Source organism: Pleurodeles waltl, chromosome 4_2 (assembly GCF_031143425.1).
Source record: "Pleurodeles waltl isolate 20211129_DDA chromosome 4_2, aPleWal1.hap1.20221129, whole genome shotgun sequence".
Taxonomy (NCBI): Eukaryota; Metazoa; Chordata; class Amphibia; order Caudata; family Salamandridae; genus Pleurodeles; species Pleurodeles waltl.
This window is the reverse complement of record NC_090443.1, coordinates 720,840,107-720,868,076: the sequence shown is the minus strand read 5'-3', so window position 1 is coordinate 720,868,076 and position 27,970 is coordinate 720,840,107.

Here is a 27,970-nt window from a genome sequence, read left to right as displayed (position 1 = left end):
ACACCTCAGTGGCTAACCATAGTGTGCTTAGGAGACTGCTTAATACATTTCTGTGATTTAAATTGTGTTTAGAAACTGTCTGCATCACCAGCTTTTGCATTGTAAAAGCCAAAGGTTTGAGTGCACAACAAGCAGTATTTCAGTGCTTTTTTACAATCTCTCCCTTACCTGGAAAGCAGACTGCGCTAGCTTGGAAGTGAGGACTCAGCCTGTCTGTATCCAAGGAGATTCTGAATAGAGCAGCAACTCCCTCCCCCCTTCTCACAGGGACTGCGGCTTGCTCATTGGCTCTCTGTGTCCCAGGCAACCTGAGTCCTCCTCCCACACCTGCCCTGGCCCCTTAAAGTTTGTGGAGGGAACCCCAAGACAGACACCTCCATTTTGTGAGTCCAGCTTTATCCCTGTGCCCTAATGCATTCCAGTGATCAAGGGTTCCTAGGAGACCTAGGTAAGGAGCCCCAGACTTTTCTGAGAAATGTTATTATTTGTTTAAAGGTGTTTTCCACTGCTACCCATGCCTGTTTACTTTAGACTCTCTGTGTTTCAGGCAGATTGGCCTTTTTAAAGTGCTGGTTTCGAGCCCTGACTGTTGGAAATTTCCCTCCTAGTTTGTAGCAAAAGACTGCATAAAGCTCCCCACCTTCTTCTTTATGTAAAACGGCTACATACACTTCAGTGGCTAAGCATAGTGTGTTTAGGAGACTGCTAAGTCTGTTTCTGTGATTTTAATTGTGTTTAGAAATCGTCTGCATCACCTGTTTTTGCATTGAAAAAATACATTTCTGAGTGTGCGACAAGCAGTATGTCAGTGTTTTTTACAATCTCTCTGTTACCTGGAAAGTAGACTCTGCTGCTTGGAAGTGTGAATTCAGCCAGTCCATATCCAAGACGATTTTGAATACAGCATCAGCTCCCTCCTCCTTTCTCACAGGGGCTGTGGCTTGCTGATTGGCTCTCTGAGTCCCAGGCAACATTAGCCCTTCTCTCCCACCTGACATGGCCCCTTAAAATTTGTTGAGGGAACCCTAAGATAGCCACCTCCATTTTGTGAGCCTAGCTTTTTCCCTGCACCCTAATATGGTCCAGTGATCAAGGATTCCTAGGAGACCAGGGTAAGGAGCCCCGGACTTTTCTGGGAAATCTTATTATTTGTATAAAAAGTGTTTTCTACTGCTACCAGTGCCTGTTTACTGTAGACTCTCTGAGTTTCAGGCAGCTTGGCCTTTTTAAAGTGCTGGTTTTTAGCAGTGAATGTTTGAAATCTACCTCCTAGTTTGTGGCAAAAGACTGCAGAAAGCCCCACTTTCTTTTTTTAAGTAAAAAGGCTACATACACCTCAGTGGCTAACCATAGTGTGTTTAGGAGACTGCTTAATACATTTCTGTGATTTAAATTGTGTTTAGAAACTGTCTGCATCATCAGCTTTTGCATTGTAAAAGCCAAAGGTTTGAGTGCACAACAAGCAGTATTTCAGTGCTTTTTTACAATCTCTCCCTTACCTGGAAAGTAGACTCTGCTAGCTTGGAAGTGACGATTCAGCCTATCTGTATCCAAGGAGATTCTGACTAGAGTAGCAGCTCCCTTCCCCTTCTCACAGGGGCTTGAGTGTGCTAATTGGCTCTCTGAGTCCCAGGCAACCTGAGCCCTCCTGCCAAAGCTATCCTGGCCCCTTAATGTTTGTGGAGGGAACCCCAAGACAGACACATCCATTTTGTGATCCCAGCTGTTCCCCTGAGCCCTAATACAACCCAGTGATCAAGGATTCCTAGGAGACCTAGGTAAGGAGCCCCAGACTTTTCTGGGAAATGTGATTATTTGTTTAAAAGTGTCTTCTTCTTCTACCCATGCCTGTTTACTTTAGACTCTCTGTGTTTAGGCAGGGTGGCCTTTTTAAAGTGCTGTTTTTTAGCCGTGATTGTTGGAAATGTTGCTTCTAGTTGTGGCAAAAGAGACTTCTTTGAGTAAAATGGCTACTTACACATCAGTGACTAAGCAGAGTATGTTTAGGAGACTGCTTAGTCTGTTTCTGTGATTTTAATTGTGTTTAGAAACTGTTTGCATCACCTGTTTTTGCCTTGAAAAAGCCACGTTTCTGAGTGCACGACAAGCAGTATTTCAGTGTTCTTTACGATCTTTCCTTTACCTTGAAATTAGACTCTGCTAGCTTGGAAGTGTGGATTCAGTCTGTCTGTATCCAAGGAGATTCTGAATAGAGCAGCAGTTCCCTCCTCCCTTAACACAGCAGCTGGGGCTTGCTGATTAGCTCTAAGAGTCCCATGCAACATGAGCCCTTCTGCCACACCTGCCATGGCCTCTTAATATTTGTGGAAGGAACACTAAAAAAGCCACCTCGATTTTGTCAGCTAGCTTTTTCCCTGCGCCCTAATTCAGCCCAATGATCAAGGATACCTAGGAAACCTAGGTGAGGAGGCCCAGACGTTTCTGGGAAATCCTATTATTTGTTTTAAAGTGTTTTCTACTGCTACCCGTGCCTGTTTACTGTAGACTCTCCATGTTTCAGGCAGCTTGGCCTTTTTAAAGTACTGTTTTTTAGCCGAGACTGCTTGAAGTTTCCCTCCTTGTTTATGGCTAAAGACTGCATAAACCACCCCTTTTTTCTTTCAGTAAAAGGGCTACATACACCTCAGTGGTTAACCATAGTGTCTTTAGGAGACTGCTTAATACCCTTATGTGATTTAAATTGTGATTCGAAACTGTCTGCATCACCAGTTATTGCCTTGAAAAAGCCAAATTTCTGACCGCGCGACAAGCAGTATTTCAATGTTTTTTACATTCTCTCCCTTACCTGGAAAGCAGACTCTGCTAGCTTGGAAGTGAAGATTCAGCCTGTCTGTATCCAAGGAGATTCTGAATAGAGCAGCAGCTCCCTCCCCCTTCTCACAGGGGCTGGGGCTTGCTGATTGGCTTTCAGAGTCCCAGGCAACCTGAGCCCTCCTCCCACACCTGCCCGAATCCTTAAAGTTTGTGGAGGGAACCCCAAGAAAGACACCTCCATTTGTTGAGCCCAGCTTTCTCCCTGTGCCCTAATACATCCCAGTGATCAAGGATTCCTAGGAGACCTAGGTAAGGAGAACTAGACTTTTCTGGCAAATCTTTTTATTTGTTTCAAAGTGTTTTCTATTGCTACCCATGCCTTTTTACTGTAGACCCTCTTTGTTTCAGGCAGCTTGACCTTTTCAAAGTGCTATTTTTTAGCTGTGACTGTTTGAAATTTCCTCCTAATTTATGGCAAAAGACTTCATAAAGCCCCCCTTACTCTTCTTTAAGTAAAAAAGGCTACATACACCTCAGTTCAGTGGCTAACCAGAGTGTATTTAGGAGACTGCTTAATATGTTTCTGTGACTTAGTTTGTGTTAGATACTGTCTGCATTACCTATTTTGTCCTTGAAAAAGTCAAATTTCTGAGTGTGCTACAAGCAGTATTTCAGTGTTTTTAAAATGTCTTCCTTACCTGCAAAGTAGAATCTGCTAACTTGGAAGTGTGGATTCAGCCTGTCTGTATCCAAGGAGATTTTGAATAGAGCAGCAGCTCCCTCCTCCCTTCCCACAGGGGCTGGGGCTTCAGTTTACTTGGCCCTTATATAAGTTTCTAATTATTTGTTACGTATGGTGTTGTGATAGGTTGTTGGGGTTGGTCTTTCTATTGTATTAGAGTTTAGGGTTGGGTTTGTGAGTGGTACTAGGGCTGAGATTCCTATTGGTTCATGGTTTTTAGGGTTGGGTTTGTGATTGGTACTAGGGTTGAGATTCCTATTGGTTCCTGGTTTTTAGGGTTGGCGTTGTGATTTGTACTAGGGTTGAAATTCCTATTGGCTCCTGATTTTTAGGGTTGGGGTTGTGATGGGTACTAGGGTTGAGATTCCTATTGGCTCCTGGTTTTTATGGTTGGGGTTGTGATTGGTATTAGGTTTGAGATTTCTATTGGTTCCTGGTTTTAGTGTTGGGGTTGTGATTGGTTGTCAGGATTAGGGGTATGATTGGTAAATAGGTTTGAGTCTCCTATTGGTTGTGAGATTTAGGGTTACAAATCTGATTGGTTAGGGTTAGGACTAAGCTTCTGTTGGCCAGTGGGGCTATTTAAGCCTAGGGCTCACGTTTCTCAGCCTGGTCGTCGAGGCTAAGGACAGAGAGGACAAGAGCATTTGCCTGTTTGGGCCTGTTCAGGACTGATCAGGGCCAGAAATGCCAATTCTCTATTGACCAGAAAGCACCTTACTCCCTACACATCAATCAACATCCAAACAAATTATCAGCAAAGACATCCAACTCTGACCTCATACAGATTGCAATTTCTCATCAACCAAGACAAAACCCCATATACCACACCTATACACATATTCATCGCAACTACAACTGTAAAACACCTTTATTTTCACAGTAAACACTACTCTGTCCATTCCCACTAACACAACCTGCCATCACCCACACAACACAAAACCACATTATACATTACTTTCAGCCATCCAGATACACATTCCTTGTTCATACAAATCAACAGCGCTATCCTCTATTTGCTCCTGCCAGACCCCCTTTATCATGACAATACCGAAACCGAGCCTTCCAACATGTAATCTACAAACACCCTTCCCCTCTCTTCACCAATTACACACAACCATACAATCCTCACACTCCACTCCACCACACATATCACCTCTTTCAGTCATCACAACTAAAACAAACTCCCCTGACACACATCCATCCCCTCTTACACACCTTATACATTCATCTCCAAAACACATCAACACCCCATGTAATTCTCTAATACCACTCACCAGCACTAACTCACATACAAATCCTTCACAGAAAACATCAATATCTCCTCTCACTATTCCACAAAAACAATACAGACCACGCACATCAGAACATCAAAATAACACAAACTTGCATTATACTTTTCATCACACCCACTCCCAACCTCATGATTACACAAAGAATAGGAATCTTGACCTATCTTTACCCCTACATTCTCACTCTTCACAAACATCTACCACAAGCACCCCAACACAGTAACATTCATTCACCCACCTCTCATCCATTGCACAATTTAGAGCCTTACATCATGATCTACAAGCTCCTCCACCACACCTAACACATACTCCTTCCACACTAAACAGATGAAAACAAAATAAACTCCATGACACTCTTAACAACTTTGCATCCCCTTGTCTATTACATAATAAGGTTACCCTACAACAAAAGTACACTCTTCATGTCTCTCTCAGCCACCAAGTCCACCACTGACACACACAGACCAACAAAATACCTCCTAAGCCTGCTGGAAGAGGAACACTATATTGAAAAACAGGACTTTTGTTACCCTCACACTGGTATCACAACTAACACACCTACTACAAGCTCAAAATATAACGCTCACCCTTCTCCTAAACAAAACAACACCGCCACTAACATACTTTTTCTAAACTGCCAACTCATTATTGCTCGTTCACTCTCATAAAACAAGCACCACATCTACGACCTGCTCACAGACACACAACCTGACTTACTGTTCATAACAGAATCATAGTTGGGAGATAACATGGCCACAGTGTTGCATGAAGTCGTTCCTCCGGGCTATCAAACCATCACACAAAACCAGGTAGGCAAGAGAGGAGGTGGCCTAGCTATTATATTCAAACAAGCAATAAATCTCAGTAAAACAGACATTTCCATAGAAGGTTGTGAAGCCCTCCGCACCAGATGCCACCCTACCCCAACATCCTCCTGTAACTTTCTCCTCCTTTACAGACCTCCACCTAACAACTCAACATTCCCAGACACTTTTCTTGATACAGTCTCAAACCATATTACATTATTCTCAAACCTATGCATTCTTGGGGACCTAAATATTTAGTTTGACAAACCCAATATGCCCCATTCAAAAGCTATCACCACTGGCCTATTCGCATTGAACCTACATCGGATTTTACACAATCCCAAACACATCGCTGGACACATCCTAAATGTAATTTTTACAAAGCCTAAACTAGTTACTGTTCATAGCATTGGGCCACTAACATGATCAGACCACCATTTAATAACTTTCCGACATAAAACACCACAAATCAACACATCCCACAACTACTTACATACAAGCACCTATTGACCATGGAGCAAACTCAATGTTGATGACTTAGAAACACAGCTAAGAGCCAACACAGATCTAGATACAATTAATTATGTCCCAAAACTTTATGAGTGGCTACAGGAAGCTTTTGATATCAAAATTACACAAAAAAAAGTAAACAGGACACAAAAAAACAACACCTTGGAAAAACACAGAACTTTAAAAGATAAACCAACAAATCAGAAGGTTGCAGAGGACCTCGCTCAAAACAAACAACATTCAAGACAAACTGCAGCTACACAAACTTAACAGACTATACAAATCATCAATCAAAAAGATTAAAAAAGGTACTTCTGAGACAGAATTCAAAATGCTAAATCTGCAACCAAAGAATTTTATAAAAATATCAATGAATTTCAAAAACCTAAATGCATGGAACGAAGTCATTCCACTACTCAAGATTTCACAATCAAACTGGCAACTCATTACACAACCAAGGCGGCCACATTGGACTCCTATCTAAAACAGAAGAAAACCATCAACACCAACCCCTTTCCTAAAATCCACTCTAAGAATAAACCAACCCTGCCTCTATAGTCCTTCAAACAAATATAACAAAGTAAATTTATGGATTTGGTCAAAGCAAGCAGGCCTTCTGGTTGCCCTTCTGACTCTTGTCCACCACACATCTTCAAGAACATTCTTTTAGCTACTTCTGCTGCCACACCTGTAAGAAGAATCACCAACAACACTTTAACTACAGGAAAGTTTCCTGAAGACTTGAAAAAGGCATACATACATTTGTTATTAAAGAAAACAAACCTAGACCCGCAGAGCCCCAACAACTACAGACCAATCACAGATGGACCTTTCCTGGGCAAACTGATAGAAAGAGCAGCATTCGCCCAGATGTCACAATTCATGGAAGACAATTCCATACTTTAAGACTTCCAAACTGGATTCCGCCCAAGAAGAGGAACTGAATTGGCACTCCTATCAATCTGGGATGATCTTAAAAACACAGTTGACTGCAGTGGAGTTGCTGCACTACTTCTCTTGGACCTCTCGGCTGCCTTTGATACGGTTAACCATGACACCCTAGTTCGAAGACTCCACGAAGTTGGCATAGAAGGGACTACTTTCAAAACAGAACTAATACTATCTATTCTCCTCCCTTCTTGTCCAAACCATACCTCACAAAAGCAGGGGTCCCGAAGGATCAATCATCCCACCTTTGCTTTTCAACATCTACCTGATATCATTATCAGAACTGATCAATGATTTTCAACTCACATGCTATAACTATGCAGATTACACACAAATACTACTCAAATTGGAATGCCCCAAAGACATTGAACACTCACAAATCTTCAGTTGCCTCAGAGCCATTGATCAGTGGATAACTTGGAGCCATCTCAAACTAAATGCCTCCAAAACCGAAATACTCATATGTGGTGACTGGAAAAATGATGACCCACTCTGCGCCTGGCCTGACGATCTCGTACCACCTACCCAATTATTCAAGGAAGTTAAAAACTTTGGAATTACAATGGACTCCAAGTTAACAATGAATGCCCAAGTGAACAAATTAAGAAAAACAAGCTTCATCACATTGAAGACTCTGCAACGCATCTTCCCCCACCTCGGATTTCCACACACGGTGCAGGGTGCTTTCCTTCTTGTAGTTTCCAAACTGGATTATGCCAATGGTTTCTACCATGGATCATCTCTATCTATTATGAAAAAACTACAACGTATTCAGAACTCGTTGCCTGGTTAATATTTCATGTAAAGCCACAAGCCCACATCTCCCCTGCTTTGAGAGCACTATACTGGTTACCCATTGCCAGAAGATCCACCTTCAAGCTGCTTTGTGTCACCCACAAAGCTATACATGAAACTGGACTGCTATTTATCAGGAAGAAAATAACCAAATACATTCAACAAAGAAACCCCCTTTCAAGATTGGCACTCCGCCTTAGAACACCACCATACAAGAAAAAGACAATAGGTGGTACATCCTTCTCCGTTCAAGCAGCCAAACTATGGAATTCATTACCCCCAAATATAACATCAACGGATAACTATCTTGTCTTCAGAAGACTACTCAAGAGTTGGCTCTCTCCTTCATAACCACTACATTCATACAGCAATGGACTGCATATGCCTGTGTTGATAAATAATTGTCATCTGGTTATGTGTATATTCCAGATATGTATAGTTCTTTGGGAAATATGTATCTATGTATCGCTAGTATATCATAAAAATAAATTACACACATATTCTTTAAACCTGTTTAACAAATTTAGATTTACTCACGGTTAAATATGTGTATGTATATCAATGTGCATATGGATATTTATACATATATATATATATATATATATATATATATATATATATTTATTTAACTACATATATGGTTAAATTAAATATGTATATGTATGTGTATATCAATGTAGATATATATATATATATATATATGTATATGAATGTGTGTATGTATGTATGTGACTGTATATACATGTATGTGTGTATGTTATTCTATGCTTAACATGCTTAACATGTTCATAGGTCATTGCATAGCTCATAGATAAGTTATATTAGATACTTATGAATCCCTGCTCTCGTTTTTATATCACACTGATCAAATGTTTTATTATTGTAAGTATTATACTATTCACAAATTGAGGAAAGATAAATACATTTTAGAAAAATACACTTATTGATTAACCTCAAATATTACAAATCTTGAAAGTATGTGTTTATACAGTACTACTTTTCTTCTCATATTATTATACCCATTATCGTATTCCTTGAACATATATTCCCTTACTATGTATTTGCATATCTATTTATTTATTACTCTAGTCCCACTGTACTAAAGAAAAATTAAATAAACATAAATAAAATTAAATCTATACATAAAATTCAAATTATAAACAAGTAAATGAAAGTAAAAAAGAATAATATTAATAATGAATAAATAAATTAAAGAAAAGTAAAAATAAAAATAATGATTAAAAATCTATATATATATATATTTATATATATATATATAAAATTATAAATACATTAAAATAATATAAATTTACTCTCTTGTAAGCTTTACTTTGTCTACCCATCACCATATGTCATACCTCTATCAATCTATCCTCCATCCCCACTCTGACTCATCCCAAACCCATTCTACTACTTTCATCTAAAACATAACCCAGCCTAAGCTCGTCCCTCCTCTTCCAAACCTCAGTTACTACTGTGATCTCCCAAACAACCCTACTAAATTCTCACTCATTTATCTCACCTTTGAGTCATCCAAAACACCTTCTGCTACTATGATCTCCCTAACCCTTTCCACAGACTCTTACCTCCTCCATCTCTCCTTTACTTATCCCAAGCCTCGTCCCATTACTATAAGCTCCTACTCTTCTGGATTCTTCCCTCCTCTATCCCTCCATTACTATAGTCAATCCAACTCACAAACTCCCATATCCTCTACTCAAATTAACTCATAATAATGCTAAAACTGTAATCATATTTCCCTATACTAATCCACCACTAATTCCTCTTGGGTTCCGGAGCAGCGTGCAACTCACCAAAAAGCGCTTCAATGCCTCATTAGGGGTAGTACGCGCTATATAAATACTATTACAATTACAATAGTCGACCACGCAGGGGTTTTCTGCAGCATGGATGAACAAACTGCAGAAACATTTGACTGCAATTATGAATAATTTATAGAGCCACCCTACTCCAAGCAATATTTGGCAGATGTCCCCACCCCAGTGATAGAGGTAGACTCCCGGGAAGCCCTGGAGGAGGCTTTTACACTGAGTGAGGTTCAGGAGGCTATCTCCAAGCTAAGGCCAGGGAACTTACTGGGGCCCCACGGCATTCTGGCTGACCTTTATAAATGCTATGTCGGTCTATTGGGGCTCCATCTCCTGAATTTGTATCGGGACAGGGGAGGCTATCCCTGGAGCTCCACAGAGCCGCTATCATGGTGATACCGAGAGGTGGTAAACCCAAGGAGTGGTGCAAGTCATATTGCCCAGTTTCCTTGTTAAATATTGAAGTAAAAATATTGGTCACAATTCTGGCAATGAGGTTATTGCAGGTCATCATGCACTTAAATCATAGAGATCAATTAGGATTCATGCTCAGTTAATCTACTCAGCTCATCCTACGCCATATGCATAACTGGCTGATGTAGGTAAATGACTGACAGACTCCACATGTCTTTCTCTCCTTAGATGCTGAAAAGGCATTTGATGCTGTGCGCTGGCCATTCTTGAGCAAAAGCTGATGAAGTTGGAGTTTGGCCCCAAATTCCAGAAGTGGGTGGCAGTGCGCTACCAAGATCCAGTAGTGGCTGTAGGAGTGAATGGGGTGTTGTCCTTTGATTTCCCAATGATACAGGGACCAGGTGGGACTACCCACTGTTTCCCTCTTCTATTTTCTCTCAAAGCCGAATCCCTTGCATGCACAGTAAGAGCCTATCCCAGATTCAAAGGGTTCAGAATATCAAGTACAGACAGTGTAGAGGTGAAAATATTGCTCTTTGCAGACAGTATCCTTCTCTATGTTATGGATCCACGATTCCGGCACTCTTCCAAATCTTTGAGGAATGCAGGACATATTCTGGCTACAGGATTAAGTGGGACAAATCGGTGCTTTTACATACACAAATGCAGGTAGACTTATCTTTCCTCCTGGGGAGCCCAGTGGTAGCCTCAGACAGCTTCAAGTATCTGGGGATCTTTGGGAAACCACAGAGGGTAGTACGTATCTGTTAGAATCTAGGGAGGGTGGTATTGAATTTTTAGGAAGCCGTCGGGAGATGGAGGGAACTACCGCTTTCCTTTTTGGAATGGGCGGCCCACTTCAAGATGATTCCTTAAGCTGATATATGTTCTCCAGAACACATAGTACCGTATTCTGAAAGAGGTATTCATCAGACTGGTGGGGGAAGTGAGGTCCCAGATCTGCAAGGTGGTCACTCTATGGTGTTGCTTAAAACACTGCAGCACAATCCTTACAATGGAGGGATTGCCCTCCCTGACATTGAGGCATACTATTGGGCAGCCCACTTAATTAATATTAATGACTGGGTTTTTGCACTCCAGGATCACTCTACTTTTCAACTGGAGCGAGGAGTGCTTGCACCACGCTCACACCTTCACTAATTTTATTGAGGGAAGGGGGTCTAGCTCTTGCTCCCAGTGATCCAGGTGGCACTGTGAGCCTGGAAGGACCACAAAAATGATTGACTGGTCATGTAGAATCACCAGGGTAGTATCCCTTTGGACTGGAACATGATGTAGTGACATGGGGAAACTCCAGAGATTTGAGGAATGGGATACAATCGACATCTCCACAGGAGAAGATAGCTTGGAGAATGGAGATCGTAAGCCCACATCTTTCGAGAAGACTACCACCTACACCTGGCCCAATTTCTCGGATATGCACAGTTACAGCATATTTAGCAGGCAGAAGGGCTGACAGGGACAGAGATTCCTGAATATGCCCCACTAGAATAGTGGTTATTTAGGAAAGAGACGAGTAAAGCATCAATTTCCCTCACATACAAAACATTAAATAATAACATGCCGGATACTCTGGGTCTACTTAGAGGGAGACAGAAGCATGATGTGGGGGACTTAGAGAGCATAGATTGGGAGGCTGAGCTGATTCACCCATGGTAAGTGGCCATAAAGTCTAGACTGTGGTTGATCCAGTTCAAAATACTATACAGGCGCAGGCTACACAGTATAGGCAGGGCTGCTACACTGACATGCTTGTGATGTTATGAGGCCATATGGGACTTTCTACACACAATCTGGGCGTGCCCCTCATACAGACATACTGGGCCATGATAATCTGAGAACTAGGCACTGATCTGAAGGTTAATCTCCTGCTGGATCCGAAGTACATCCTATAGGGGGATTCCAAATGATGTAGCTGCCCAGTGCTTTCAGCTCTTATCCAGTGCCTTGGGCCTCGTGGTGGCTAAGAGGGATGTGGCCAGATTATTGGGTAGACCAGAGGTGCCCACTATCTTAGAATGGAGGCTGGGGATGATCTCTGTATGGCAGCAGAAAAAGTCACTTATCGCAGCAGGGACTGCCCCTGCAAATTTCACAAGATGTGGGGGTTTTGGATGGAGTATTAGGGGATGGGGTCAGTGGAAGATGGACCAGGACTTGCTCCAAGTTCGGAATCTATATGGGCTTCAATGACCTAGAGGGTGATGGGCTGCAAACTGTCTGTTACTACTTTCGTACTGTTGCACAATGGGTGCTCCCTGAATTGTGTCTTATGCTATGGGCACTGTTGTGTGCTCCATTTGAGTTCCTTCCAATATCAGTGCTGGTTGTGCATTATCTTGAACTTTCCTTTCAGTATTAGCAAAAAGTGAAAAATGAAAATATATATTAAAAACAAAAGTTTGGTATAGTTCTGCCCAGGGAAAGGACGCAGAGCATAACAAACAACGCATTCCTTTTACTTTCACTCACAATCAAGATATTCTATTCAACAGTGGACATCTTTCAGACAAATCAGGAAGGGAAAGAAAGGTGTTGTCCACACAGTTAAGTATGTTCCATCCTCTAAACTTTATCATCTGTTCGAACTGTAACTAAAACAGCAAATGTCCTGTGAGAAGCATGCTTCGCACATACTATTCTCCAAGAATAGTATTTCACCAAACCATTTGCTAAGGAAATATTTGACTAAATATAGCTTTTTGTAAAAATAATGACAAATGTAATTTTTGGAGAGACAAAACAGGGTATTGTTTTCTGTTTCTATTGAAATATAAAGTTTCTTTGACCTGTCTACTTCTAAATATAACATATTCAGCCCTTAAGAGTGGTAACACACTCATTAAGGGGATGAATGTCCTCAGTGAAAAAGTTCACACCTTCATGAAATTTCCAAAAGCATATGAAAGCAAAGAAGTCACTGAAGCTTACCGAGGCATAATATTTGAAGGTCACTCTCAATTTCTTCATATATTTTTCACTGCTCTGTTGATGTCAATAATTCTATTGCCTTCAGGAGTTTTAGCCCAGACATTTATGTTTTTAATGCTATCTCACAGCACGCCACATAACAAAGGATTACAGTTTTACTGCTTCAACTACACGCTTTGTGAATTTTACTGTCCTTTGGTGTTCTATTGGAGTAATTGCAGATGGACATATATGGTCCCCTTCAAATAAAATGTTTTTTTAATGATAAATGTCCAGCACCTATACTTGGTGTTCCCACATCTACTGAACCACAAATGTTTTAAGCTTGTCATTATTATGTTTGTTGCATCCATGTTGCTATTTGCTTATGCTTTTCTTGTCTCTATGTAAAGCGTACATATGCCTCTTGGCTTCTTGGTGAATCAGTACTCAAGAATTCAGGAAAACAAAATAAAACAAATGAAACTATTTTATGTCAGGAGATTTTGCACCAGATTTTGCACATCATGTCGCAAGTAGCCTTAACATTTGTATCCCACCAATAAACCATGGAAACTTCTGTTTCCATATCTTTAACCAAATAAAATATCCCTGTTATTAAGATAAAGATAATTAATTAAAGTGAGTATTTTCTTTTTCTTTTTTGATCTTAGTGATGTTTCTTAATGGAACTATCCTTTATAATTTACTCCTTTACTACTGGCTCTCTGTTTGCCTTTGCTTAAGTGTGGAGTGGCCCCCTAATACATTTGGATTTGTTAGATGATCCTAATGTATGTTTATAAAAAAATCTCTGGAATTCACCTATGTAAAAATAAAAGTTGTGTGAAGTTTATCAAATAAAACCAAAATAACTAAAATTCACCAGTTATGGCTAGCTCCAAAAATCATAACATACACAACAGCCATGCAAATACAACTTGCACATAAAATGCAATGTTCATGAGCTCAGCAGTAATTTGGCAGATTCACTTAAAATGACATAACCAATGTTATAGGTGCGATTAGGCCATTGCATTAGCATTAATATTATTCTTGTAATTTAGGGCCTTATTTAGAGTTTAGAGGATGAGATACTCTGTTACAGACATGGCATCCGCAGTATTACTAGTGCATTATAGCCTGTGGCACATTGAGCTGAGTATTAATATAGCCTTAGAGCCGCCGTAGCAGGCTATACCGGCCATTAAAGGCCCGGTCCAGCGTTAAAGGGCCCAGCTATGAAGGGCTATAAGGCTATTAGAACATTCTGCCACTAGAGGGCAGAGTATTCTAATAAATAAAACAAAGTGTTCTTGGAGCCCAAGGGGATTAAAATCCTGTTGGGCTCCATGAGGCCTTTCTTCACAGCTGTTGCTGTGAACAAAGAACATTGAAATAATGACGCTCTGGGCTTTTACCAACCAGTAAAAGCTCTCAGCACTCCATTGCCTCCAATGAAGTTCACAACATTCCAATTTTCTAATAAGGATTAATAAGTGCAAATCTCCTGAGTGTTACTGCTTTTTTGATTTAGGAAAAGCCCTTTTTGAGATTTTATATGTGGGATTGGCATTTCCCCTATTGGTGGACACATTTCTCGATTTGGAGCCTGCTGGCAAATTACCATCTTGTAAAAATAATCTATCTATCTATCTATCTATCTATCTATCTATCTATCTATCTATCTATCTATCTATCTATCTATCTATCTATCTATCTATCTATCTATCTATCTATCTATCTATCTATCTAGCTATCTTTCTTTTTATTTTTTCACAAGTTAAAGTTACATGGCAGATAGGCACTGAAGCAAGACAAGAACTGAAATTTAGAACCCAAAAACCACTGACATTTGCCCAGTATAATTTAGTGAACTAACTATAAATTGTGTCCCTGATATACATTGCCTATGACTTCACACATTGCATCACTCATGACATGTTAAATGAATTAATTGCAGAAAACACAGATTAAAACTGCAAATAGAATCAAGTTATTGTTTCAAATTAAAACTGAAAAGCCTTTGGCCCAGCCCTGCACTTCAACCTCTGCAGGTGGCCAATCCAGGTTGTGCATGATCTATTGCAAGACACGGTGAGGGTTGGCTGCAGGGTCTGGTGTATGGCAAGGCGCATTGTCCCACGCTCCAGGGGTAACCAACCCCCACTGTGCAGGTCATTCAGCTATGTGTAGGGGAGCTGGGCACAATTTTTGGGTTGGCAGCAGGGTGTGGCCTCTAGCCTAAACCTCCATAGATGGTCAATTGCTGCTATGCACCACATTTGACCATATGCAGCAGGGTTGGCCACAGATCCTGGTGTCGATAAGGCCCTGCAACGAACTCTGTGCAGGCAGTCAACCCATAAGTCTAACCCCTTGGTCATGCTCAGTGGAATTCAAAGCTGGGCTTAGTCAACTGCACTCATGCTGCCACAAGGGTGTAATTCCCACTAGACACAGCACTTACCCTTGCACATCAGTGGTCAGGTATAGGCCTGACCTCTTGCCAAGCCCTGCCCCCACCTCTCCACAGTCAGTTAACCTCCACTGCACATGGTCTTGATCTATGTGTAACAAGGCTTTTCAGCCCGGCTTAGGATCGAGCCCAACCCTGTGACCAACCCTCCACTGGTGGCCAAGCCTCATTGTGAATGGACTATGGCCATGTGCAGTGGAAGTTGGTTGTAGGAACTGGCCTACAGCAAGGACCTACATACAACCCTCCACAGGCAACCAACGCCCAGTTAGCAGGTCATTGGCTAGGCGTAGTAAAATTGGGCTCATGGCCTGGCTCTCTTCACCAATCAAGCCATAGTCATGCACCCACTGCTGTATCTGGCTTTTAATTGTGTGTATCAGAGGTTAGCTACAATGCCTGCCTCCAGGTAGGTCCTGCATCCAACCCTTACAGGTGACCAAACCCCACAGAACATGGCTTTCAGCCATGTGTAGCATAGGTGGTTAAGGTGCCTTACCTCTGTCCAGGCACTGCACAACCCTCTCCAGGTTTCCAAACCCCGTCTACACAAAGCCGAAGCTATGGTGTTGGCCCGGGTCTACAGCTGAACCCTTCTTCTTTACAATGTTTTTGGGATTATACATACAAATTAAGGAAGTACAGTTATATAGTGTATGTTTTAGGAATAATATATTTGTTGGGAGGATATTCTTCTTGATTGTTGGACCTGGCCCGTTTTGCATGGTCTCCCCCAGATTTTTGCCTTCTGTTGCTGGACCCATTTTTGTGGGCATTTGGACTCTGCATACTTTTGCCTGCTAATAAGTGGTAAACTGTCTCTGTTCTCTCATTATTACATCTTACAATTGGCATATACCTGATTGGTACAATTTATTTACTTGGAAGTCCTAATATACCCACTTCCTGCAAATTAAATGCTGATAATGGGCTTCAGGACTCTTTCTGCCTCACAGTAAAATAGCCTTTTATAACTAGTCTCAGGCCTGCCACTGCAGCCAGTGAGCAGTTTGAAGTTGCCATTTTGACCTGGCAAAACAATCCTTTTGCCAGGCCAAAATCTTCCATTTTAATACTTATAAGTCACCCGTAAGGTAGGCCCTGAAGGCTCATATGGCAAGGTGCAATGTACTTAAAACATAGTACATGAGTACTGAATTTTTACATGTCCTGTGAGTGAAAACCTTCTAAAGTCATTTTCACTGTTGTAAGGCCTATCTCACTCATTGAGTAACACTGGGTTAGCTTATTACAATTAACAAGTGAAAACTTTTTATTGGGAGCAGATAGAGATATACTATTTTCACTCAAATTAATTGTAATTTAAAATTCATTTAAATGGTGAGGTAGGATTTTAAGTCACAATTCTGAAAATGACACTTTAAAAATGTTGGCATTTTCTTGTCCTAATCATTTGTGCCTTCTGACAATGTCCTTGGTCGCATGACTGTGAATGGCTCGGCTGTTGGGGTTTGTGTACTGCTTCCAAACAGTAACACAATGGGGACCTAGGCGTGCACATCATGGGCTATGCTGGCAGGATCACTGGGAAGGGCTGTAATAAGCCCCACTTAAATTTCAAATGGCTTTACCTTAGGCCTGCACTGTTGTTTGTCACTCCAGATAGCTTGGAGCTTTCACAGGGGATAGCAAAGAACTTTTCAAAACCAGATGTGGGGTAGAGCAGGGAGCCCCCTACACACAAAGGCTGGCAGCAGGGACAAATATTGGACCTCCAGAGCCACTCCTGGACTTTACAGAAGAAGGACTGCCCTCCTTCATGAGGACTGCCTTGCTTGCTGAGATGGAAGACTGGATCTGCTTACCTCCATCTCAAGTTAACCTGAGTGACTCCAGGTGTCAGTTGACCGACCTCCTGTGTGAACTATAAGGACACAACAAGCTCCAGAGGCCTTCCTGCACATGCCTGAACCTGCAACTGGACCTTCCTTACGCTGCTAGTCGCTGTTGTTGTGAGTTCCTCTTCCCAAAGGGTGTCCCTCCCTTGGCTTGTATCAGTTTGAGCTCCTCCAAAGAAAAGGTGAAATCCTTAAGTTTGGGATCTTCACAGTGATGAACAGGCCCCTTCACACTGAACCTTTGCTGGCCCATACTGACCTCCAATGCAAATCTCAATAGAGACCTGCTCTTCTCAATACAGAGACTGCCAACAACAACCGACAATGCAAGATCTGCACTCTGCGCTACAGCATCAACAGCCGTGGTGACCACTGATACAAGCAGCAACCATCTGTGATGCCCAACTGGCTCTTTGCGCTACAGTGACAACATTCGGCTATGCCCAGCCTTCTCTTTGCGTTGCAACAATGTGCATCTATGATGCTCTCCCTACTCATTGCAGCCTACTCCTCCGCGAATGCAACTCTTTGCACTGAACTCAGAAGGTAACACTTCAGTGGGGCTAACCTGGTCTCTGTATCTAACCCGCAGTCCATCGTGATCAGCCTGAACTTTGTACCTTATTTGCCATGACCACCATTCATTGTTTTGGCAACAGGTAGTTCATGAAAGACAAAAAAACCTAAAAGTCATCATTTCAACCAGTGTGCATTGTTAGCAGCACCTTGAAGGAAACTACTTCAACAAATTGTGTATTTTACAGTCAAGCAGTGTTTTTAACAATCAAAGGTTGTTCATTTCAACATTTCTTAGGTACATAATTAAGTTGTATTGTTTTTTTTTACTGCAGACAACGTAGTCCGGTATTTCACTTACTATTATGAATAAACATCTTCCTGTTTCAAAAAACTATTTTTCAAGGTAACTAGCCTAAAATAAATATGTCATAAAAAAACATAAAGAGTTTTGGAGGCACTTTTAAGCTTGGGGTTTTTGATATCAAATGCCCATATTAGAAGGTTACCACACAATTGGGAAGGCTTTAAAGGGTAACATTAATTGGATTTGCTGACTGTTAGTTTGAAGACAAGGATTTGAGGAAATATTGAGGGCCCAAATTTGAAAAATAAAAAAATCCATTTGGATGAGGAAACATTTTTCCCTTCATCCACTGAGGGATTCACGTTGCTTGCAAGAGCCTGAACTTGACTGCAGAATAATGTGTAAAATGTCTGTGTGATTTTCCACATGGTCCATGACATCTCACAGAACATGTGCTGTCCAAATCAAGATGGTTGAGGACCTCGACATGGCCTGTTAACCCCTACTGGACTTCAAAGAGACTCTACGCCTTGTTGTAAGGGACAATCCGAACATCCATGTGTCTCATGGATCAAAAGAGTCTAGCAAGCCCTCCAGTGGACACAAAGGATTTGTGCATGACCACTTTGGGCCTTGTGGCAAGGTTTCTAGCAGAACACTAAAATATTCTCCCCATGACTTAACTTCTGAGTCGTAATTCTTTTGTTGCAAAAAGGTTGTTCTCTAGCCCAAGTTTATATTTATCTATAATTTATTTGGTGGCTGAATATGTATGGACATTTCATTTTCACAAGAGGTTTTGCTGGAGGCAAACGCCATCCAGCTGCTTCTACACAAAAACATGTGACAAATATTTGCAATGAGGATAAGAATACTATACATGCCTCAGCCACATGACCCAAGAACTGTATGACCAGAAAGTAGAACCCATTTGCACTGCAATAATTTTGCAATGCATTTCATTTAATTTTCACTCATTACTGAATCAGTCTGGTCTACTTTCAAAATGTCAGGCCAGTGTTCTACTAAGAGGATCAGCACTTGGGCTGAAAGAAGTTCCATGTCAGAGAGAACAGAGATATTAAGACGCATTAAACTGGTCACGGACTACCTCATAAGAGAGCATTTTCTTAGTCTGACATGCATGTCTGTGTATGAACCTATGTGTGGCTATGTAATTTCAAAGTTTTTCAACAGCATATTTATTATATCAGTGGATTGGGTTAGAAACTAAGATCCTGTTTTAGATCTTGGCTGTATTACCGCCAATCTGCTTTGGCCCAAGTACTATGTCAATCTGATAGTGTTCCGACTGCTGTATTTAGATCTATGGTTGTTCAACCACCATCCACATCGATGGAGTGTACTCCATCATGCTAACCATAGCCAATAGCCGACGTGGCAGAATCCAATGCTGGAGAGCATTATTCTATTGCTGTTGGGATGGTGGCATTGCGCTGACCATATGTAGATAACACAGTTGTGCCGGCGGTCGACCAGCAGCAGTCCCTTGATGGCAGAAATCTGTTCCGGAACCCATTCCGCATTGAACTATGCCTGTGGTTATTGGATGGATGCTAGCAGCCTACACCTGATGTACAATTGTGAACACCTGCAAAGCACACTATGAAAAACATTCAATTTCAGACCATGATCCTTTGCTATTCCACCGCTAACCACCAATCTAACAACAACCTTGCCACTGAACACCCAGGTTATTTTCTTTTTTTATTTCTCCCTCTGTTTTTTTTTCATTCCTTTTTTAAATCACTTTAGGGGCACCAGCATATATTTTTTATCACTATGGCAGGGAGGAGGAGCCTATGTTTTACTAATGTGTAAATAATACATTTGAAATGTATAATTTGCACGTTAATATTTTTGGATTTGTTTTCTTTTACAGTTACCTTCAACTGAACTATAATATACACTGCAGCAATATCGATGGCAAACAGTAATGGTTCTCTTTTTTATGTGTCATATTTTGGCAAAAACAGTGTTTTGCGTTTCTAAGATTTGTATACAAAGTAGCCACCATTTCGACTGCTGGTGACTCACAAACAACTTTAAAATACACAGCTTTAAATCTTAAAATGCTGGGTACATGACCTTAGCATGAGGACATTGGCTATCCAACGGCTGTCAGAGGAAGTTGACCTTGTAGTTGGTGGAACACTCCACGATGGACACTGCCATAGGCTAACTTGTGTGACGGCTACACATGAAAGCCAATGGTTGTGTTCGTCTCAGTTGTGGAGCACATGTGCTGTATACTTATATGCAACGTCTATAAAAAAAACTCACTTGCAGCCAATAACACATACTCAAAGGTTGCTGATGTTACTGACCTCTGGGAGTGAGGATGCTGGGCAAAGCAGGTGTCAGGGCCCCTGCTTTCTCCCCTCAAAGGTTGTAGCTCCTCACCAGGGAATTCCTACTCTGTCCAGCCAGCTGCATGGGAACCCAGAGGAGCAGGTACATGTTTGAGTGGGAAATGTTTGTCAAAGTAACTTGCTCCTCCTTTGTACACAGGATAATTTGTCCCTTTTTGTTCATGAGTGAAGTGTTGTTATTAGAGTCTAGTGAACTGAAAGATTTAGCTGTGTACAGAATATTGTTTGACAATGTTAGAAAGGTCTTTTCATTGAAATTAAAAGTCACCTGAAAGAATAAGCTCATTTTTAAGTTTATGTTACTCACAATTCCAGATTTCACTAGACAAACAGCAGGTGTCTTCCAGTGAGCAGTAGAGAACACATGTATCTCTACTATAGATGATAATATATAGCCCGTGTTGAAATGAGTGAAATGTAAAGTGGAAGAAGAATCTTCAAAGTTGTGGAGTTGTCTGATGCTGTTCTGTCAAGGGAAATGACATTCCATATTTTGAAATAAGAGTATTTGCACGTTTCAAACATGTCATGGTGCCACATATGGGGAAAGGTATTTCCTGTGCTGCATGTCTAAATGAGACAGGCTCCCAATCATCCATAGAAGTATGTCCTATTACTACACATCTTTGCACATACATCACCCAAAACCATGCTCTCACTGACTCATGGCATCCCTTCCATACTGCCTTTAGTCACTGCATGTGGGGGAAACCATAGTATCTGGCTCTTAGAAGATTAGACATGAAGTCAATGTAGCTGTGCATTGGGTTATATGCAAATAATGTGCAGGTTGTATGTCATTTTAGTAGCTCACAGTGATTGGGACTAACCAGGAGTGGTTCTCACTACAGGAAATCCTTGCTAGCCCCGATCCAGATGTTAGGTGGCCTGGATTGGTAACATGAGCAGATAGAAAGAGTTGAGGGTATTCAACAGATCACTGCAAATTTTAAAAGTGTGAAAACATTCTGTAATGACTGTTTTGGGAATGCATATGAGAGATGCAACATACGTGCGTCTCACCACTACAGAGAAACAAAATCAGTGAAAACCTCTTTTGTTGTAATTTTTTCTCATTGATGCAGGGCAACGCCCATCAAAAGCAGGACATATGGAAGGTCACTGCCATACAAGTAGGACCCTCGAGGTCCATGAGCGGACTAGCCCACATTGCAGGAAGAGGTGGGAGGACCTCCAATGCTGGACCATAAAGCGAGCTGAAGTCCAGCTCTGCCAGGCCTCCCAGTGAGGCAGGCGCATGTGCCGCACCCTGACCCCACTAATCACCAGCATCCTTGTAGTGGCCCACCCAGAGCTTGATGGGAAGTTGATGGCCCAACATCAGCATGAAGTGGATGAGTTACTGTAAGTAGCTAGTCTTTTTGTTTAACTTTTTTTAATTCACAGCAATGTTGTTTGGCGTCAGGGTTGACACATCCAATGCAGACAAGGATTTCTGGAGATGAAGTTTTCATTTTTCATATGCTATCTGATGCTGTGTTTGATGTATTGTTTTGGGCTAAAGGTTGTCACTAGATACCTCATCACAAGTCAAGTACTGTTTTGAGCAGACACATGGCTGCAAGTGAAAAAGGGGTACCTGCATTTTGTTCATGTTATGAGGGACATGTGTACCAAACATGCCCCATTTGAGGATTGGGTCAGCTTTGATGCTCCACCACAAATGTGAGAAGGCAATGTAGGTACTATTACTGCTGAAATGGCATAGTAAGCACTTATGATACAGTTGATATTTCAGACTTTACATTGGTAAGTTGGTAGATGACAATATGACCATGGGCATCTGCTCCAAATGGACTAGAAACCAGTGTACAATGGCATCATTCATCATCTGCAATATGGTAGAAATATGTTTCATCAGCAAGATTCAAGTTAGTTCTTGTAAAGAGTAACAGACTTTCATGGAACCTTAGTCCTTCACAAATGTACCTGTAAGCCACTCTGTGTTAGCCAACATGAATTCTTATGTCAAACTGTATTGATTGTAACAGACAGGAATGTGTCTGCATTGGTGACAAAGTTACACGTACCCCAGTGACATTTACGTGTCCATAGTAATGTCCAGATGAGAAATCTATGATGGTGAGAAAAATGATGCCTAAAAGCACATTTGCAGATGGAGATTACATTAAACAGATGTTGGAGTATTCCATTTTGATAAGTCAATATCAGGCCCAAACCATGACTATTTGGAAATGTGAATATGTTTTTGCTCTGTACTGCAGTGGGTTAAGAACATAATTACTCATGCTGTCTAAGCCATTTATCATGCAGAGAAATAAAGGTGGGAGAGAGACAAAAGGCATACATGATATGGTAGGTAGCATGGGAAATTTCTAGATTGTGAGCAAATGGTTTATGAAATTCTTCCCTATATGCATGAGATACTGATGATAAAGAAGCCAAGTTTGAGAGCCTTGAGGATGGTTTAATATGTAGACTTGGAAAATGTTTTGTGAGCAAAGATCATGTTCAATTGTATTTACACAGATAGACTCAAACGGTTGCATCTGTCTTTTCGGCATCATCTGGCCAAGGCGAAAGTGAAAGTGGCCAGGTCAACGGGGAAGAGGCTGGGCACTATGGTTCTGGTGCAGACACCAATGACACTGAGAGACCCAATGCAATGGAAGGTGAGGGGGCTGGCACAGAGGTCACCAGTGACTCTACATCATCTTCAGAGGACTCCACAGGAGACCGGTCCCTACTGATGGCAGACCCTAATGTCATAATTCCAACTGCAGTCTTGCCTACCACCCATATTTCCATTTCCACCCTCCCTTTTGCTCCCCCCAAGTTGGCAGTAGCAAACACTCCTAAAAAGGGTGGTGTCATATTTGCTGCATGCACCTCCCCTTGCCCATGCCTCCCAGGCTGCCCTCAATGAGGAGGTGTTTGACTCATTGCAGATTGTCTCTGTAGGGCAGACTGCACTACTGAATGCCATCCAAGTGCTTAGTGGGCAGGTGACACATGTGCAAGCTTACCTGGATGGCATTTACAAGGCCATGCCTGACCTGTAAAGGTAATTCCAGGGTCTGGCATCCTCAGTGACTGCAGCCTCCTTCCCATCCCAAACTCCTGCCCTAACTCCCACCCCTTGCCCATCACAAATCAATGTTCTCTGTCCTAGCCGAACACATTCACTCCTTTGAAGTCACCTACTCAAACACCCACAAGCAGCACATCCACACATAAACACAAACATAGCAAGAAACACAGACACAAAAATACAGACACCACACCCCCACCACCATCACAAGCATACCAACAACACACTCAAATTCCCTGTTACCCACCCCACTCTTTTTCACATTGAAGCCTTCTATTTGCCCTGGCTCAGACTGCTTTCACATCTGAAACTACCCCTCCCAAACGTATTGCCACTCCTTTCACACCCAAACCCACCCCTTCTACATCCCAAACCACCCCTCCCAAAACCCTTTCCAAACATCTTGTCACCCCTTTCACACCCTTCCCAAAACCAAACCCACCCCTCTGAAACCCAAGGACTCTTCCCCCCTAAAGATCTTTGAAGTGCCTGCTTTCTGGCCAGTAGAAGCCCCTTCTGGAAGGGCGTTGACTTGGCAGTGCGAATAGGAGGCAAGTTCTGGGCATGCAACCCGGGCTTGGGACATTTAGGCTTTGACCCTGTTACATTTCTTACGAAATGTAATTTTGAGAGAAATCTCATTTTCATTAAAAAGACATTCTTTGACAATACGTTGGTCCTGGACTCATTTTGTGATCATTACTAATTGTTTGCTTATGATGTTATTTCTGCTAATGTGTACCCCATGCACTTACTCTCTTTTGTGACAGTGACAAGCACAGGTTTTATTTTTTTTAAATATTTTTGGAATGTGTATATTAGTAAAGTGCTTTAGTGATGGACATGTACATTTTGGTGCAAGCGTTTATCATGTTACTGGACACTTGAAACCAAAATTATATGTGACTAGAGAATGCATGTATGTTTTATTTTAATATGATGCATCTATAATATAAAATAAAATGGAGAATGCATGTGTGTTTATTTTAGTATGATGCATCTATAATATACACATAAGCATTACGCAGGGAACCTGACACTTTAAATTTAAATTACATCTAATGTTTAACATAAATTGCACAAACCAAGGGGACCTTCATACATCTCTGACATGTTTCCATTTTCGAGGTAACATTGCTTATACATTCTGTGTACACCCACTTGTAACATTTTGTAGTGCAATTGCTACATTATCCTGGATTTATGTACTTTCTATTGGGTATACTGTTTATGTGTATGATATGATAGTCTAGGGAAAATTATTACACACACCTGTATGGACATATTTTGAGTTGGTATTGATGTGGCATTTTGTGTAGGTGCCCTTTGCCATGAAAGCAGTTAGTACCAGATTGGTGAGTGTATCTGATATATTGAGGTGCGTCTTCAAGCATTTTTCTAACTACAACATTACAGGAATATGCACTGAACATCATTGTACTATTCCTTGCAAGTATTTGTTAAACATGCACAAATCCAGTGTCAATATACAGCAACGATTCCGAGGATGACAGCTAATACAGTGACATACCTTCTGTTCTGGGAATGACGGGGTTGATTTTCATCTTGGTCCAGAAGCAGCGGCAACAGCATTACTTGTATGGCCGGGTTCATGGTGGCAGGAAATGAGAAAACTTGGAAAAAAGATTAGTTTTGTCCTTATATCACCCCCAATCCACCAACTCAGGTGTGGAACTTTAGCCGGTACAGTTGCATCGGCGGGAAGGGAGATTATGATTAGCTCAGTGGTAAAACTAGCTGGATCCCCCTGCCAGCCTTTTTTGTCTACGGTGCCATAGATGCAGGTGGATATTTATCGCGGTAACAGCGGTTCATTGGCGCTCTTTCTTATATGGACTTGTCAACTTCTAAATAGAGCGGTGGACTGTCAAGGCGGCAGATGGGAAATCCAATGTAAAATTGACATCAGGATTGTCACCCAGGTGTGGCTCCTCCATTGGGGGGTAGGAGCGTCGTCCCCAGCCAGCAACAGCTGCTACAAATCACCTTTAACAAACAAAACGATAATGAACCGTGTTTACTATAGCTTTGTTTGTTGAAGGGGTGAGGCATTGGGAATGATGATGATAAGGGGAGTGCACTGTGCACCCCCCTCACTGCGCATGCATGTTTAGTTGGCTATCTCCGGCAGGCCAAACCTACATGTGCATAGGCTCTCTCCAGCCCAGCAACACAGTTGCCGGACTGTCGAGAGCATGCACAGGCTCCCAGTCTGCCTGGGAGTGCCCTGGCTGGGCTCTCCCAGCCAATCCTAACGCTGCTTTGAGCAGCGTCAAGATTGGCTGCAGGGCAGGCTGGGAGCCTTTACCTGCAGTGCAGCAGAGGAGCAGCGCTGCAGCGACGACGGAGAAGCACGTAAGTGATTTAAAAAAAAAAAGTTTTTATTAATTCGACTCCGTGATCCCCCCACAGCTCCTGCACTGCCCCACCCCAACAAAGCCCTGTGAGCCACTCCTGCTGTTACCACCAAGATCTAAATCAGACATTCAGTCCGCGAAAAAAGGCCATCTACATTTAATGCACTATTAGGAGACATGTTTGAGTTTTCGCAGTAACTTTCGGCGTTTATCAGCAGGGTAGTATTTAGGACACTACTTAAATCCCTTACTGAAAACAGAATAATATTCCTAAACTATTGCCATGGAATGACGATTCCAATGTATTCACAATATTGTAGTTTTGCCTTAAGTTCCATTTAAAGGACCAATTAAAGGGCCATTATTTCTAAAAAGAAGTCTGGTGTATTGCTGGGTGGTTAAAAGCGGTAACAAAAGAGAGTTTTGTTGGCACTGCGCTAGACGTACCCTATAGAGGTTTGTGTGTTGTGACCTGCATCATGTCCTTTCTCATGCTAGTGTCAGTGTGGCAGTGACAACAGGATGTAGAAAGCAATCAGACCCAGAGCGATCACTGTGGGGCTTCCATACATCAGAGAAAACCTACTAAGAGTTAATCATACTCAAGGAACATGCCAAGTGAGTCCTAATGCTTATGTCGGGCATAGGGATGGAATTGCTGATGTATTCATGCTACTCTTTGATGACGTCTAGGTTTATGTAAAGTTCTGCAGCGTTTCCTAGTGAAGTGACTGTAAATCTCAAGAAAATTGTAACGGCTGCATGTGGCATATGTGGTTCTATATAGGGGTACTTCTGTGTGAAAACCTGGACATTTGCTACTATTTTTCGCTTGGGTGCTCACTTGTGTTGAGCCACCCATGAGTAAAAGCTAAGCAAGGTATTCATTCGTATAAAAAGGCCCTCATTATGTCCCTGGCGGTCTTCTGACAATCAGGGATAATATGGCGGTATCACCTTCAATAGGCTAGCAGTACACACCGCCACATTATGAGATTGGCGGGTTGGCTGCAGCCAACTCGCCACTTCTCCAGTCATACCATCATGGTGGTATGAGCCATCAGGCCGGAGATGTCTATCTCCTGCCCGGCAGCCGACATAGAACCGCTCATGGCTTTATGAGCCGGCCTACCACCATGGTTTTCATGGCATTAGCAACGCCACAAATACCATGGTGGTAGGCCCTACTGGCGACAGCGATTTTCTTCCCTGTCACCGGTAGGCGGCTCCCCCAATCCCCAACACTCACCTGATGCCCCCCTCCATCCAAACTCAACCCCCACCCCCTTTGATTCACTCACTTACCCCTCACCCCCTCCAATCCACTCACTCACCCCTCACCCCCTCCAATCCACTCACTCAACCCCCACCCTCCATACACGCACACACCTGCAGACATGCACACACAACACAGCTGACCCCACCCCCCACAGCCACATACACACACACATCACCCCCCTTCCCACCCAACTGCAGTCACAGCGCCCCCCACCCGCATACACGCACACAGACATCCACATGCACCAAGCATACACCCATTCACTTACACTTGTATGCAGGCACTGGCATACACGCATACTTCCAGACATAGGGGGTCATTACGACCCTGGCGGAACAAGTCCGCCAGGGCCGTGGGACGCGGTGGCACCGCCGACAGGCCGGCGGTGCCCCGCGGGGCATTCTGACCGCGGCGGCTCAGCCGCGGTCAGAGAAGGGAAACCGGCGGTCTCCCGCCGGTTTCCCGCTGCCCCAAAGGAATCCTCCAAGCCGGCGCAGCATGCTGCGCCGGCATGGGGATTCCGACTCCCCCTCCCGCCATCCAGTTCCTGGCGGTTCTCCCGCCGGGAACCGGATGGCGGGAGGGGGAGTCGCGGGGCCCCTGGGGGCCCCTGCCGTGCCCATGCCTATGGCATGGGCACGGCA